At 44.4% G+C, this 14641-nt stretch overlaps 1 long non-coding RNA gene across 1 annotated transcript; it reads right to left on the bottom strand.

Annotated features, from left to right (window-relative positions):
• Positions 1 to 10688: 10688 nt before the first annotated feature.
• Positions 10689 to 13866, bottom strand: LOC129057767 (uncharacterized). Its single transcript, XR_008522524.1, has 6 exons — positions 13748 to 13866; positions 13558 to 13655; positions 12352 to 12630; positions 11432 to 11568; positions 10871 to 10944; positions 10689 to 10779 (listed from the first exon to the last, which is right to left on the bottom strand). It is a non-coding gene; the product is annotated as an uncharacterized LOC129057767 (long non-coding RNA).
• Positions 13867 to 14641: the final 775 nt, after the last annotated feature.

The raw sequence follows: 14641 nt of genomic DNA, 5'->3' as shown, positions 1-14641 counted from the left end.
TTCCGCACTATACCATGCATATTACACATCTTACTGGAAAAAAAATGCATTGATTCTGAGGCCACACATCAATAAATCAATTCCTGCTAGACAAGACATAGACAAATGAGTGTTGCAGAATGGGAGGAGCAGATACCAAAAAGGGCTCGTAACCTAGCCCCACTCCCTCCTCCACAAATTCTGTTACTTTCACCCTCTCACGAAAGCCCTTTGAGCCTTGTTTTCATATTTCAAAACAGCATCATTTCATTATTTTATCTGTCTGTGTCAGGCCTGATTTTTCTGCCTGAAATTGTATCAACTGAGTTCATGGTGCAAAAGGATTCTGCATTTTGTAAACCTGTCTTTAAAAGCCTCCCTTGCAGACAAGGTACCTGTCAGAGTCTCCTGTGGTTATCTGGGGCCTTTTGACTGTTTGAGCAAATAGAATGGGTAGAAATGGGCCAGGCGCAGTGGCTCACACCTGTAATCCCAGCACTCTGGGAGGCCGAGGCGGGTGGATCACCTGAGGTCAGGCATTTAAGACCAGCCTGACCAACATGGTTAAACCCCGTCTCTACTAAATATACAAAAATTAGCCAGGTGTGGTGGCATACACCTGTAATCCCAGTTACTTGGGAGGCTGAAGAAGGAGAATGAATCACTTGAACCTGGGAGGCAGAGGTTGCAGTGAGCCAAGATCATGCCATTGCACTCCAGCCTGGGCAATAGAGTAAGACTCCGTCTCAAAAAAGAAAAACAACAAAAAAAGAATGGGTAGAAATGCATTCTGCATGTGAGAAAGACATGAATTTTTAGGGGCCAGAGGGTGGATTTAATTATGGTCCCACCTCCATAAATCTTTGCCGTTCGTGGAAATGGGGGCTGAAGGACTCTCTTTGTTTGGGCTGCTGGAACAGAATCCCAGAGACTGAGCAATTAATGAAAAACAGAAATGCATTCCTCACTTCTGGGGCCTGGGAAGTCGAAGATCAAGGTGCCAGCGTATGGTAAGGGCCTTCTTACTGTGTCTTCACGTGGCAGAAGGCAGAGGGCGAGAGAAAACAAACTCCCCGCATCAAGCCCCCTTGTAAAGGGACCTGATCCCACCATCTACAAGAGAGCAACCTCATGGCCTAGTCACCTCTCAAAGGTCCCACCTCTTACTATCATCACATCAGCAGCACCTGAATTTTGGAGGAGGCACATCTAAACCATAACAAGGATCAACACAGTGAAGGCACCAGAGATGAAGACAGGATAGGGAAGAAAGCACCAAAAGAAAGTGGAGCTCACAGACTGAAGCCGGCACTTATGAAGAAGTCTGAGTTTTGAGGCAACCCAGGGAAAAGCAGAGTAGATGATTATCCACAGTGGGAATAAGGAAGAGGTGGTGAAAATGGGCACTAGGCTAGAAATGCCTTCCTGCCATCACAACAGCCTAAATTGGGGCTGGGACACCATCTGGAAGTCCTGCTGTTCACAGACAAACCCTCCCAGGTAGTAATAGCCCATTGACAAAGCATCTTCCTTTCCCTATCAGAAAGCAGCCCCCACAGGAAATGGGGATAAGAGAAATGATGGGAGAGCCAGAAGTCTTCATCACACCCTAAAATGCCAGGGCACGAAACCTTTCACCAAATTCTCAAAAAGATCCATCATTCTATACTACTCAGCAAAATATGGAACAAAATAATGACCTTGGCAGCAACTCGGGTGGAGCTGGAAGCCATTATTCTAAGTGAAGTAACTCAGGAATGGAAAACCAAATATCGTATGTTCTCACTTATAAGTGGGAGCCAAGCTATGAGGATGCAAAGGCATAAGAATGATATAATGGATTTTGGGGACTCAGGGGAAGGGTGGGAGAGGGATGAGGGATAAAAGACTACTTATCGGGTGTAGTGTACACTGCTCAGAAATTACCACTAAAAAACTTATCCCTGTAACCAAAAACCACCTGAACCCAAAAAACTACTGAATTTTAAAAATAATAACTACATGTGAAAAAAAATCTATCCTAATAATTCTCAAATAAGATTCCCTGTACCCAGCATATCAATGATTCTCACAGAATTCCCCTAACCAGGTGGATTTATCCAAATGTATTGATGGTTATGCAAACACCTACCTAGCAACAGTCCTGGGTTGAATTGTCTGGAGCCTAGAAGGAGGTGGAATCTCCAAGATTCATACCTGAGAATGGACACTATTCCTGGACAGGCTGGGGAAGGCCTAAGCTGTAAGGAGATGCATAGCATGGGTAGGCACAGTGGCGATGTGGCCAGGAACTCATTGTAGGGACAGAGAGACAGTCCAGTCTTCTGGTCACAGCACATGGTAGATGGTCAGTGAGGGCACCATCTCTATGTGTGATAGACCCCAGGAAGGGAGCTCTGCAGAGCATCCGTCAGCAGGTTGCAGGATTTCTGTGACCACACCTTGAGTGGGAGGCGCACATCAACACCAGGGAAGATCAACAGAGGAGATGGTGCTGGGAGACCTGGGATGCTGGTAGATTACAAAGGCAAGGACTTAAGGACAGAAATCGGCAATAAAAAAAAAAAAATCAAGGACTAGGATTGGGACTTAGCAACAAGGCAGAATTCCAGAAAGGCAAACTGAGCAGCCCTACTGTAAACTCAGCTCCAGAACATGGAGCCCCAGAAAACCTAGCTCATGGGCCTCTGCCCACAGTCAGGCAGGCCCTGGGGACAGGGAACAGACAGTTGGGCCAGCAGGAAGAAAAAGGTGGTTCCTGGTTCTGAGAAGTAAGAGATTTCAGGGTCTTGGAAATAAGCCCAGGCCTGAGAGACAAAACCAACAGCTTTAGGGTTATTTTTTTCTATATACTAAAATAACAGTAATGTTGTTTAGAAAATCAGGTAATAAACAAAAACACAAAAAAGAAAGCTAACCCATATTGATTCTCCTAAGTGATATCCATCATTAACACCCTGATATATAAACTTTCAGATTTTTCCTATACATACACACACACACACACACACACACATATATATATACACACACACATACATTTGTGGGTTTTACATATATCAATATGCAAATTTTATCCAAAAAATGTATTTATATGAACTGACTGTTTCATGACCAGCTTTTTAAACTTAGCAATATATAATGCATATTTTCCCATTTCCATAAATATAGATCAATATTCATTATTTTGCATAACTGATATAGTATTTATTTTATACATGTAGCATAATGTGCTTTACAAATCCCCCAATGCTAAACATTACTTTCTACCTTTTTGAATTCATAAATGGTGCTGCAGGAAACACCCTGTATGTTATTTCCTCAGTCTAAGTTTGCGAAAGTGAAATCATCAGATCTAAGCCCATTTTTAGTTGTTATGTATTGCCAAACTGACTCCATGTAGCAGCTTTCACGCTCATGAATATTTATGTGAGAGGTCGGATCCTGTCACCACCATCTTTAACACCTCAAGGGCATCTATCGCTTGGAATGTCACTTGTTTAGGTCATTCAGAAGGGGTCTCAAGTCACTCGTAGCTCCCTTCCCCCTGGGTAAGATCTCAATATGACACTTGCAACTCACAAGAGCACAGACCCCAAGAACCATGTAAATCATATCTGCTCGGGAAAATGTATGTGTCTTTACTCATTTTTACTTCCATATTAAAATCTTTTCTTGGAAATTTTTAATATTCTATTTGAATATGGCTTCTGTTTCTCACAATTCAGATCAATGGGCCACCAAACAAATCTACTAACATAACAAAAAATTGCCTTACAAGAAACATTTAATATCACCCTCATTATTTGATTCCATTTAAGCAGTATGAATAGTCCTAGCCTTGTGCAAGCAGAGGCACTGAGTTATGGTGATGAGAAGCCACGTGCTACACTGCATTTGGATTGGAGCTGCTGTGCACGTTGCATGTGGACTGAGCCATCCAACACATAAGCACAATGATGGGGGAGGGTGCACATAGCTTCTTCTTACAGCAATACCTAACTAGAATTTTGGAGAAGAGAAGAAGATACTTGGGGGAGAAAGAAAGACTACAAGTCTATTTAGACTTTCAAAAAAGATATTTCACAAAGTCTCAAAGATTGTGTGTTAGTAATAGAAATGTTTTCGTCACAAATGTGACATTAGGTAAGAACTGGGAAAGACAGGCATAGAGGAATACAGACTGAATGAGGAAACACACCAGGAAGTCTTTGGGTTCCCTTAGTCCATGGAGGGCTCTGATCTGCAGGAAGATTTCACAAAGCTGAAGAGAAGAGAAAGGGAAGGGAAGGGGAGGGGAGGGGAGTGGAGGGGAGGGGAGGGGAGGGAAAAAAGGAAAGAAAAAGGGTAAAAGGAAAGGAAAGAGGAAAGGGAAGGGAGGGAAGAGGAGGGGAGGGAAGAGGAGGGAAGAGGGGAAGGAAGGTGAGAGGAGGGGAGGGGAGGGAAGGGGAGAGGAGGGGAGGGAAGGGGAGATGAGGGGAGGGAAGGGGAGAGGAGGGGAGGGAAGAGGAGAGGAGGGGAGGGAAGAGGAGAGGAGGGAAGGAAAAAAGAAAGAAAAAAGGAAAGAAAGGAGGGAGCAAGCAAGATGCATCTAAGATAATACATTCAGGAGAAATAATCTAAGCCAGGATTTCACAGGGGCCACTGACATAATAATAGATAGATATTCTGGGGAAAGACAGTTCTTTGGATAAATAATTGAAGGAAACACCTCATTTTCAATATTTCCCTCTCTTTCTAGAATATTCCCAATGCACGTTATCATTTTTAAAGCCTATAAGAAGTCCTTTGATTAGGAAAATCATCTTTAATTGTGTTTATCCCACATTTATTTAAAAACCCATTTATAAATGAGTACCTAGTATGGTCTCACAGAATACCAATGTTTCATGAACCATAAGTTAATCTAAATTGCACATATGCAACCATGGCTGCCAGAATTCTTGTTTATAACCAGTGGTATGATAGTAAACTGGCTCACCATTAAAAAAGAAAGAAAGAAAAAAAAAAACCTGATTTGAAGTGTTTGCCAATTCCCATGGTGTAAATACTCCTACTGTGGCTGATTTGAAGGAGGGCTGTTTACCAACCAAGGAAGGTTTTAAGGAATGGTGGAGACTGTTTCTCAAAAGCCCAGAGTGCTCTGCTGTCCTGTACAGCAAGCCAAACTATTAAACATAACCATAAATGTAAGCAAAAAGCATTTCTCAGCCTTTACAGAGTTGATGATCCATAGTTCTTAGGGAAAAAAGATGAGATTAAATCTTTGTGAAATGGCATATGGATTAATTTCCCCATGATATACCTCATTCTTTTCTGATGAATATGTCTACATAAAGAGATTAGAGAACTAGAAGAAAGGCAACAAAAATAATAAAGATTAGAGGAGCTTCTGTGTGAAAGTAGAGTCTGGAACAGCGAAAACTGAGACTGAACTGATTGAGGCCCGCAAAGGCACTAAACGGTACATGAAAGGGAGAACATTTTTTAAAATACCATTTGTTGATCAATTCTGTGTGTTCGGTGGTGATTATACAAACAGAGCCTTCAGGGAAGGCGTCTTCTGGCTGTGGGATGTTTTTAGGCATAAGTAGGAGTTTTTCAGATACACAGAGGAGAGGAGAGCATTTGAGGCACAGAGAACCCACAAACACCCCAAAAGTCTGAAAGAATCTGGTACTCATTTATTTCAAAATAAATTTAAAAATACACCCCCACATTAAATTAATGACATAACATATTGAACTGATAGCCTTGAGTCAGCCACCTCAGGCTAAGCAAAAACCAAAGTTGGTGCCACCAAACCCCTCTGATGGTAGAGACCACCAAAGGTGGTCATCACATAGAGATGCTACAGTTCTGCCCCAAATTTAAATCACCCTCACTGTCCAGCCCTGAGGAGGGAACACAGCATCTCTGGGCAGGGAAGATCTGTTCATTGCCCAGCCCTCCACCTCGTCCTTCACCATCAGTGTCAGGTAGGCTGATGATGAGCAGATGGAAGCCAAACTTCCCATTGACAAGGTGTGCATTTGAAAGCAAGCATGTCTTGGCTGTTCCCCAAAAGACCTACTGGGAAGGATTGTTTTTGTCATGCTGCTGTTATGTTGTCAAATTGCTAGGCCTGAGAAACTTCTACTCTTCATAATGAGGACTTTAAAAATCAACTTTCCTGATACTGGATATGCTTTCTTTCAGCCCTTACTTGCCAGTTTCAAACTCTGGAGTCCTGAACTCAGGGAAACAGAACTGCTAAAAACACATCACATGGCCCTCTCAGTCAGTTCCAGGCTATTATAACAAAATACCTTAGTCTAGGTAATTTATAAGTCATAGACATTTATTGCTCACAGTTCTGGAGGCTGGGAAGTCCAAGATCAAGGTGACGGCAGGTGTGGTCCTGGTGAGTGCTGCTGTCTGCCTCACTGAGGTACCTCTTGCTACATCCTCACATGGGCAGAAGGGCAGGAGGGCAAGAAGGGACATGTCTCTAAGGACATTAACCCTTCAGGAGGGTGGAGCCCTCCTATTCAATCACTGCCGCAAAGGTCCTACCTCTTAATACCATTGCATTGGAGATTATGTTTCAACATGAATTTTAAAGGGACATAAACACCCAAACCATAGTAATATTTTGCCCTAACACATGTGTAAGCAAGATGTAATTTGGGAGCAATCAAACAGTGTACCATTCCTATGGAAGATACAAAAAGAAATCTGGACTTCCCCTATTTTTCATCAGGAATGGGAGGTCTAAGTTATCAGGAGCTGCCCAATGAGATTGACGCAGTTTCATGGGTCACATGGCACCCAGCTGCACGGAGCCTCCAGGGACCCAGACACTAAGTACACAAGATGTTCATGCACCACAATTAGGATTAAATGAGCATATGGCAGACGAAATCTGCTTGCAGGAGAAAAAAATGAAAACTAATATTGCAGGGAAAATGGCACGAATTAGGCAGAGAGTCATTCATGGGTCTGTGAATAGAAGAGTACCAACCTGCGGAACCACTGCTAGGGAGCAGGGCATGGTGGAAAGTTCCTGGAATAAGGCTGCATGCAGAAGTGCACATCACGCTTGGTTCCTGCCTGCAACTTAAAAATCCAACTGTCCTGCTCCCTGGTGATGTGTGTGTCTCTGGCAATGATTTAGCAAGCAATGTGGCTTGCTTTGAAGAAGCCATCCTTTAAGCATGATTGAAAGATAACTTCCTAGAGAAGGAATGAGCAGCCAGTTTAATTTCTCACCTTAACTTATATTCAGTTGCTCTGGCTTCAGAGAGGATTTCCCTGAATAATCCTCACAAGTTGACACATGAGTCAAGGAGCCAGACAGGACATGGGTACTCCCTAATCAGGAGGCGGAATAGTTGTGCAAATAAGCCCGCATGTCTTAAAGTCAGGCTTAAAGGCTTTATAAAAGGCATCCTTTCTTAAGTCATTTTGTAGCAATCAAATTGGCCAGAAATGTGTTCCTAGCCCCCATTACTGGGAAACTTTGGCCCCTGGTTGGGCTGTCAGGGGAGCCTTAGGCTTGGACATTTGTACATAGTCATCCCAGCTCTTGTTAAGGGGACCTAGGTATTAAATCTGACACTCTTCTGGTCCAGTTTTCTTACACAAAGAAAATCAATTTTGTGGTGCTGTTGCCAGTTCAAGTTCTTTACAATCATCAAGTTCTTGACAAAGTCATATCATTAACCATGAGGAAGGTGGAACTCAGTGCAAACTCTATATTATTGCCTGAAACACACTTGTAGTAACTGCTCTCCAAAAGCGTCCCTCCCCCCCACCACAGTTAACCACACCTCCTAATACTTAGGCCCTTCTGTAGCCCTTCTAGCTGGCTAGTGTGGCCAATAAAACGTGATGGAAGCAATGCTGCTTGACTTCTGAGGCAGGGTGCAAGTTTCCGCATTTGTCTCCTGAAAGACTTATTTTGGAGAAAGCCAGCCACTATGCAAGAAGCCTAAATACCCTGATCCTGCCATGCTATGAGGAAGCCCAAGCTACCATGTGGAGGAGCAGTATGGAGAGAGGCCCAGGCAACCGCAGTTGTTCCAGCCATCTTAGTTGGGTGCCAATCATATGAGAGAAGAAGTCATCTGGGACCCCAATCCAAACAAACTTTCAGATGAATTCTAATTATAGTCACCATCTGACTATAAGCACATGAGACTCCATGTCAGAACTGCCCAGCTGAGCTCAGCTGAGCCACAGAGCTGTAAGACACACAATACATTGTTGTTTTATATGACTAAGTCATATAGCATACAGCAATAGATAGAAGGACCAATGTTCCCCTCATATTTCACATCCAAGGTTTGAACACTGTCTTGGAGTCAAGAGGCAAATGCATTTGCTCATTGAACAGAGAATGTTCATTCAGAATGAAGCAGAGTATAGCAGGAGGTAGCAGTGTCATACCACGAAGGGTAGCGGATTGCAGGAACTGGTACCATCTGGGCCATCATTGCCTGAGGGACTAGACAAAACTCTTCCACAACCACAGCTCTCCCACACCCTCCTAAGTTTGCACAAGGGTTCGCTATTACCCAGGGAGCTTTCCTCTGAATGTCTGCCTGAAAACTTTGTACTCACCGTTTAAGTTGTGACTTCAATGCTTATTCCTCCAAGAAGCCTTCCTGCCCTTTTCAGGTGGCCTTTCCCCTGACTCACATCTGACTTTCTACAAAGCATCTTATAGCCCGATCTTTTGCCTGCCACCATCGTATGGGTGCCTGCCTGCATCTTTAGCTCCTGTGCAGCAGGGTCCCTGAGGGCAAGGACGGTACCTGTATTAGCCTCCCAGGCTGCAGTCAGAGAGAATCACAGACAGGAGCTTCAACCCCAGAAATTTATTTTTTCACAATTCTGGAGCCCAGAAGTGGAAATCAAGGTATGAGTAGGGTTGGATCCTTGTGAGACTGCGAGGGAAGGGCCCTTCCAGGCTCTCTCCTGGCCACGGAGATGGCTTTCTCCCTGTGTCTTCATACCATCATCTCCCACTATGTGTGTCTCTGTCCAAATTGTCTTTTCTTAAAAGGACATTGGGCATATTGAATTAGGGCCCATCTTGGACCTCAATTTTAACTGAATTGCCTCTGTAAAGACCTTGTTTTAAAACACAGTCAAATTCTGAGATATTGGGCCTTGGGATTCAAACATATGGATTTACGTGGGGTGGGGAGCAGTTCAGACAACAGCAGAGGCTTGTTCTTCCCTGTGATCCCACCTCTTAGCCCTCAGAAGGAACCAACCCTGCTCACACCTCGATTTCTACCCTGGTCTCCAGAACTGTGAGAAAATCAATGTCTGCGGTTGAATCTGTCAGGCTGTGGTTCTCTCTGACAGCAGCTTGGGAGACTAACACTGGTACCATCCCTGCCCTCAAGGCTCCCACTGTACAGGAACTAAGGATGCAGGCAGGACCCATAAGACAGCGGCGGGCACTCTTTAAGAAGCTCAGTAGAAAGTCAGACTGAGGTCTTAGCAAGTAGATGCTCTAGGAGGGAAGAGGAGTAGGGAGGGAAGGCCACAAGGGAGAGGCAGGAGATGGAGGGTGCGAGAGAGAAAAAAGGGAAGAGGGGTGTGGACTCAGTGTGGCTCAGCAGGAATGAAACCACCCAGTCAGAGTTTGCTGCAACTTTGAAAAGGCGGCTTCTAGAGTTCTCCATACGTAATCTGAAAGAATGAGAAACAAACAAGATAATAACAGCATAGAGAAAGGAATGTTGGCAAGACATGGAAAGTGGTTTGGAGAGGAGCGTGAGTAGAAGAGCAGAGAGGAGGTAGGGAAGAGATGCTAAGAATGGGAACTGAAAGCTGCTGTCCCCAGCACACTGAGTGCAGGAATCACATAAAATGCCACCAGGGAAAGAGATGAAATCGAATCCTCCCACCTTGACTACCAGACTAGAAAGCATTAGGATAATAAACGCGCAAGAGAAAATAGAAAGAAAATAAGTGGACGGGGCTCTGACTCAAAATAACAGAATTTCCTGTGAGCACCAAAATGGAAACACATACAAACCTTCAGAATTATATACATAGGAATATATGTAATCAGAGCACAAACACATCGTGATGTTCATAGCTTTGCCGCATTTAATTTAAAATATCAAGGCCAGGCATGGTGATTCACACCTGTAATCCCGGCACTTTGGGAGGCCAAGGGGGGAGGCTCACTTGAGCTTAGGAGTTTGAGACCAGCCTGGACAATATAGCAAGACCCCAGTCTCTACAAAACATACAAAAATTAGCCAGATGCAGTGTTACACACCTGTAGTCCCACTACACAGGAGGCTGAAGTGGGAGGATCACTTGAGCCCGGGAGGCTGAGGCTGCAGGGAGCTGTGATCAGGCCAGTGCATTCCAGCATGGGCAACAGAGTGAGACCCTGGCTCAAATAACAAGAATAATAATAATATCAAGAAATATTCTTAAATCACTTTGTCTAATTATTAGTAAAGAATGTAAATATTTAGACATGTGATGAACAAGATGGGGAAAACCCAGCTTCACCTCTGACTTTAATTCTATGAGAGAAAAACATTTATTTTACATCTAACAATCATGACCTAAATAGATGTTTTATAAACATAGCACCAAGTAAATATCTTGATCCCTACACCGCCTTCTTCCTGAAATTATTTAGATTGTTAAAAAAAAAATGGTTAGGAAAGGCCGGGCACAGTGGCACATGCCTGTAATCCCAGCACTTTGGGAGGCCAAGGTGGGCGGATCACGAGGTCAGGAAATCGAGACCATCCTGGCTATCACGGTGAAACCCCGTCTCTACTAAAAATACAAAAAATTAGCCGGGCATGGTTGCGGGCGCCTGTAGTCCCAGCTACTCGGGAGGCTGAGGCAGGAGAATGGCGTGAACCTGGGAGGCGGAGCTTGCAGTGAGCCGAGATCGCGCCACTGCACTCCAGCCTGGGCGACAGAGCGAGAATCCGTCTCAAAAAAAAAAAAGAAAGAAAGAAAAAAAGGTTAGGAAAATATTCTACATGAGACATACAATCTCCTACCACTTTGCAAAGGGCACAAGCACACCCACCGACACCGACGTTTAAGCAACATGCATGCAGCTGTTTGCAAGTTGGTCTGCAACAGGCGCCATGGCTTCTTTATAAACAATACATTGTTTAACGAAACCCCCTAGTCCACTTAGAAAAGATCGTTTTAAACCCAACGGTAGCCAATATAGAGAGCGTTTGGAAGTTTTCAACACTAACGTGCAAATAGACTCACTATTTTCTGAAAACAACACTCCTCCGGTTATCCCGGCGCTGAAGAATCAGGCACAGGATGGGACAGAGCACGTGGATAAAATGTTCTCCCGATTAAATGTAGGCCAGAAGTCAGGGGAGGTGGGCAGAGGGGAGAAGATAGCGATGTGCTTAGAAATTCCCGGCTTCTCATTATTAAAGTGCTCTCGGCTCACCTGCTACATCCAAATCAAACTGGCGGGATTGGCGTCAGCGCCCGCAAATCGGTATTGTCTGAGCGGTGGGCAGCTGGAACCCCCTGAGCGTCTTCCCTTGTCAGGGATGAATCAATCATCTCGAAAGATGTCAGCATCTGCCCAAACCATTTTATATTAGAATAAATGGCAGATGGTGGTGTTTTTATATTTAATCAGTTCCACCAAATGCAGTTTCATCTCTTATAAAACCAAACCATCTGCAGCATGTAGGTGCACAGATCTTGCTAAATGCTCACCATTGAGCCCTTTCCCTGAAAGGTAGAGCTAGACATGCGAACATTTCCTGACATTAGGCATGATAAGCCCAGAAATCCTTTAAAATAAAGCCCCATGTTTTTAATAAATACTTGCACATAATCATGCTAAATATTTCTGATTGATGTGCCCTCCATATGCAGTTTGAAACAGAGGTTTTCCTTTCATGCCCAGCATAGCTTTCAAACATTTCTGGAAGTCTCTCATTCTAAAATGCCGGAAAATATTCTCATAACAAAAAGGGTCATGTTTTTGCCTATGAATCTTCTTTATAAGCATTTTATCTTTACTTTGACATGAATTCTTTCAGAGCAGGTTGGCTATGGCTGCCACAGTAGTCAACTTCACACACACACACACACGCCCACAACAACAATATAAAATACCATTAACACTTACATTTGTATATCGCCATTTGGGTGGGTTCTGACCAGATGTTAAAAAAAAAAAAAAAAAAAAAAGACCTACTTATTTAAAAATGCTGGCAGATGGAACCCCTACGTTTTGGCCACAGAAAGCAGCAGGCAATCTTACCACCACCAAGACTTTCTGTGCTTTATTTCTCCTAGAAGTGGAAGCCAGGGTCAGCATAACGGCGTCCTGAGAGGGAGCTCTGTTCTCACGGTGAGTGCTGGCTGGGCCCCCTCTCCCCAGGATGTGGAAGGCTGCAAGGCTGGGTGATCCGGAGCCTTTGGTCCGGCTGGGAATGGAGGAAGCCGCGTGCTTTTCCCATCAGACTTGTATAGTCAGCAGGTGAGACGCCATTCAACCTGACGACGTCCTTTTATTGTTTCGAACTTTGACCAGCTCCAGCCTCTCAGAGCCCAAATTCCTGAGCTTGGCCTCCAGAGCTCTTCCGACCTGGCCCCAGGCTGCTTCACTCTCCAGCTCTGCTTCCTGAACTGCCCGTCACAGACATGTTCAATACATCTTATTTTATAAAACAGATGTCGCCCAAATCCCCCCAAATGAATCCTCATCGATCTGAGCCTCAACATCTGTTTCCTATCAATAAGTGTCCTGGAACCTGCCATGTGCTGTCTACTTCTGTTGAAGAAACAGTCTCTTACCCATTCACAGATGTTCATATAGAAATTAGGACATAAACTCTCTTAGAATGTAATGCTAGAAAAGATAAGTATAATAGTGCCTACCCGAGCAGAGAAATCTTTATTGCCCCTGAAAAGCTGATTTGCTTTCAAATGTCAGATTGTTTCTCTCTTTGCCCTGGCTGCCAGGAACCTCAGAGTTGAATGTGATGTCAAATCCTGCTTACTATTACCACCCTTATGTTTCACCCTCTGCTTCCCGCTTTATTCCCCGAAGTTTCTATTTTATCTTTGTTAAACATAGCGAGTTCTCATTATTGCTACCCTTTGGGTTGGTTGATGTTCCATTTATAGGTATATTATAAGGGCATGTGTGACTGAGTATTTCAAGATATAAAAAAGCCTCAGATGCTTTTGAAAATAGAATCATATAATAAAATTCAAAGTTTTAGATCTGATTTCTTTTAACCTGGGTATGTGTTTTATGAGAGTGGGGATGGGGGAGAGAAATTAAATTCATTCTCTTTTGATAGTGGCAGTGAGAGGGCCCTGATATGATGTGGGTGTTTGTCTCCTCTAAATCTCCTGTTGAAATGTGACCCCCAATGTTGCAGGTGGGGCCTGGTGGGAAGTGATTCGATCATGGGGTGGATCCCTTATGAATGGCTTAGCACCATCCCCTTGGTGATGAGTGAGTTCTCGCTCAGTTCACGCGAGACCTGGTTGTTTAAAAGAGTGTGTCACTTCCTCCCCGCCCTCCCCCCTTGCTCCCATTCTCACCATGTGATGTGTCTGCTCCCACTTCACCTTTTGCCATGATTGGAAGTTTCCTGAGGCCTCATCAGAAGCAGATGCTGGCACCATGCTTCCTGTACACCCTGTAGAACCATGAGCCAATTAAACCTCTTTTCTTTGTAAGTTACCTAAATGCCTCCAGTATTTCTTTAAAGCAATGCAAGAGCAGCCTCACACAGGCCATCTTTAGGCATCGGGAGTCTGTCCTGACTCCTGGGCATGAGCCCTGCAGCTCAGCAGGTGATCTTCTGCGCACATTGAAGGGACGAGAAGGCAGCCAGGGATCAAACAAGCTGTGAGGGAAGAAATGTGGAACGGGGAGATAAAACTCCTTTCTACTGGGAAAACAGTTTTGTTCAAACTAAATAGGGAAGAAAAGAAGGAAAGGAGAATGTTTGGGTTGGGAGGAACTGGTAAGTGTTTAACTGATTGGATGGCAAACAGGTCTTTGAATTCATAGTGACTGCTCTTTCTCCCTGGTGGACTCCTTTGTGACTTCTGCCCAGCATCCCTGCTTTCCACCTTCATCCAGTGAAAATCAGCCAGAGAATCTCATCGCCTTGGCCGCAGTCAAATGAGTATACCTGTGCCCAGGACAGACTCTCAGAATCCTTCCTTGGAATCTGATGTAAGGATACTTGGAGGAAAGAGCTAATTTTTCTCTAAGTGGCCTCCCCTGGGGTGGGAGGCTGCTGCTCTGCCTGCCATGTCTCTCGCTGCCTAAAGGAAGCAGATTTGTAGGCCAACATAAAGAAGCTCAAGCTCACAGAACCTGAGTTTCTGTCACTTGCATCTGAAAGAATTCTGACTCACATAGTCTCATTTTACAAGTCAGGGGAGAGAAACCCAGACGGGCGAAGGAACTTCCTGTGGCCACCTAGCAAGGGGTCTGGGGCTCCCAACCTTGCTCAGGGCCATCCTAGCTACACCCTGCCACTCAGTTCCCCTGTGTGGGCTCGAGGTAACCAATGCCCTATGTTCAGAGTTCACTCCCAGGAAGAGGAAAGACCGCAATCTTCAATGAGTTCCCTCTCAGTCCCCATCATCCTTGTTCTTTCCCCTCCCTTAT

This window comes from Pongo abelii, chromosome 12 (assembly GCF_028885655.2).
Source record: "Pongo abelii isolate AG06213 chromosome 12, NHGRI_mPonAbe1-v2.0_pri, whole genome shotgun sequence".
Lineage (NCBI taxonomy): Eukaryota > Metazoa > Chordata > Mammalia > Primates > Hominidae > Pongo > Pongo abelii.
The sequence above is the reverse complement of the archived record's forward strand: the minus strand, read 5'-3'. Positions and strand labels throughout refer to the sequence as shown.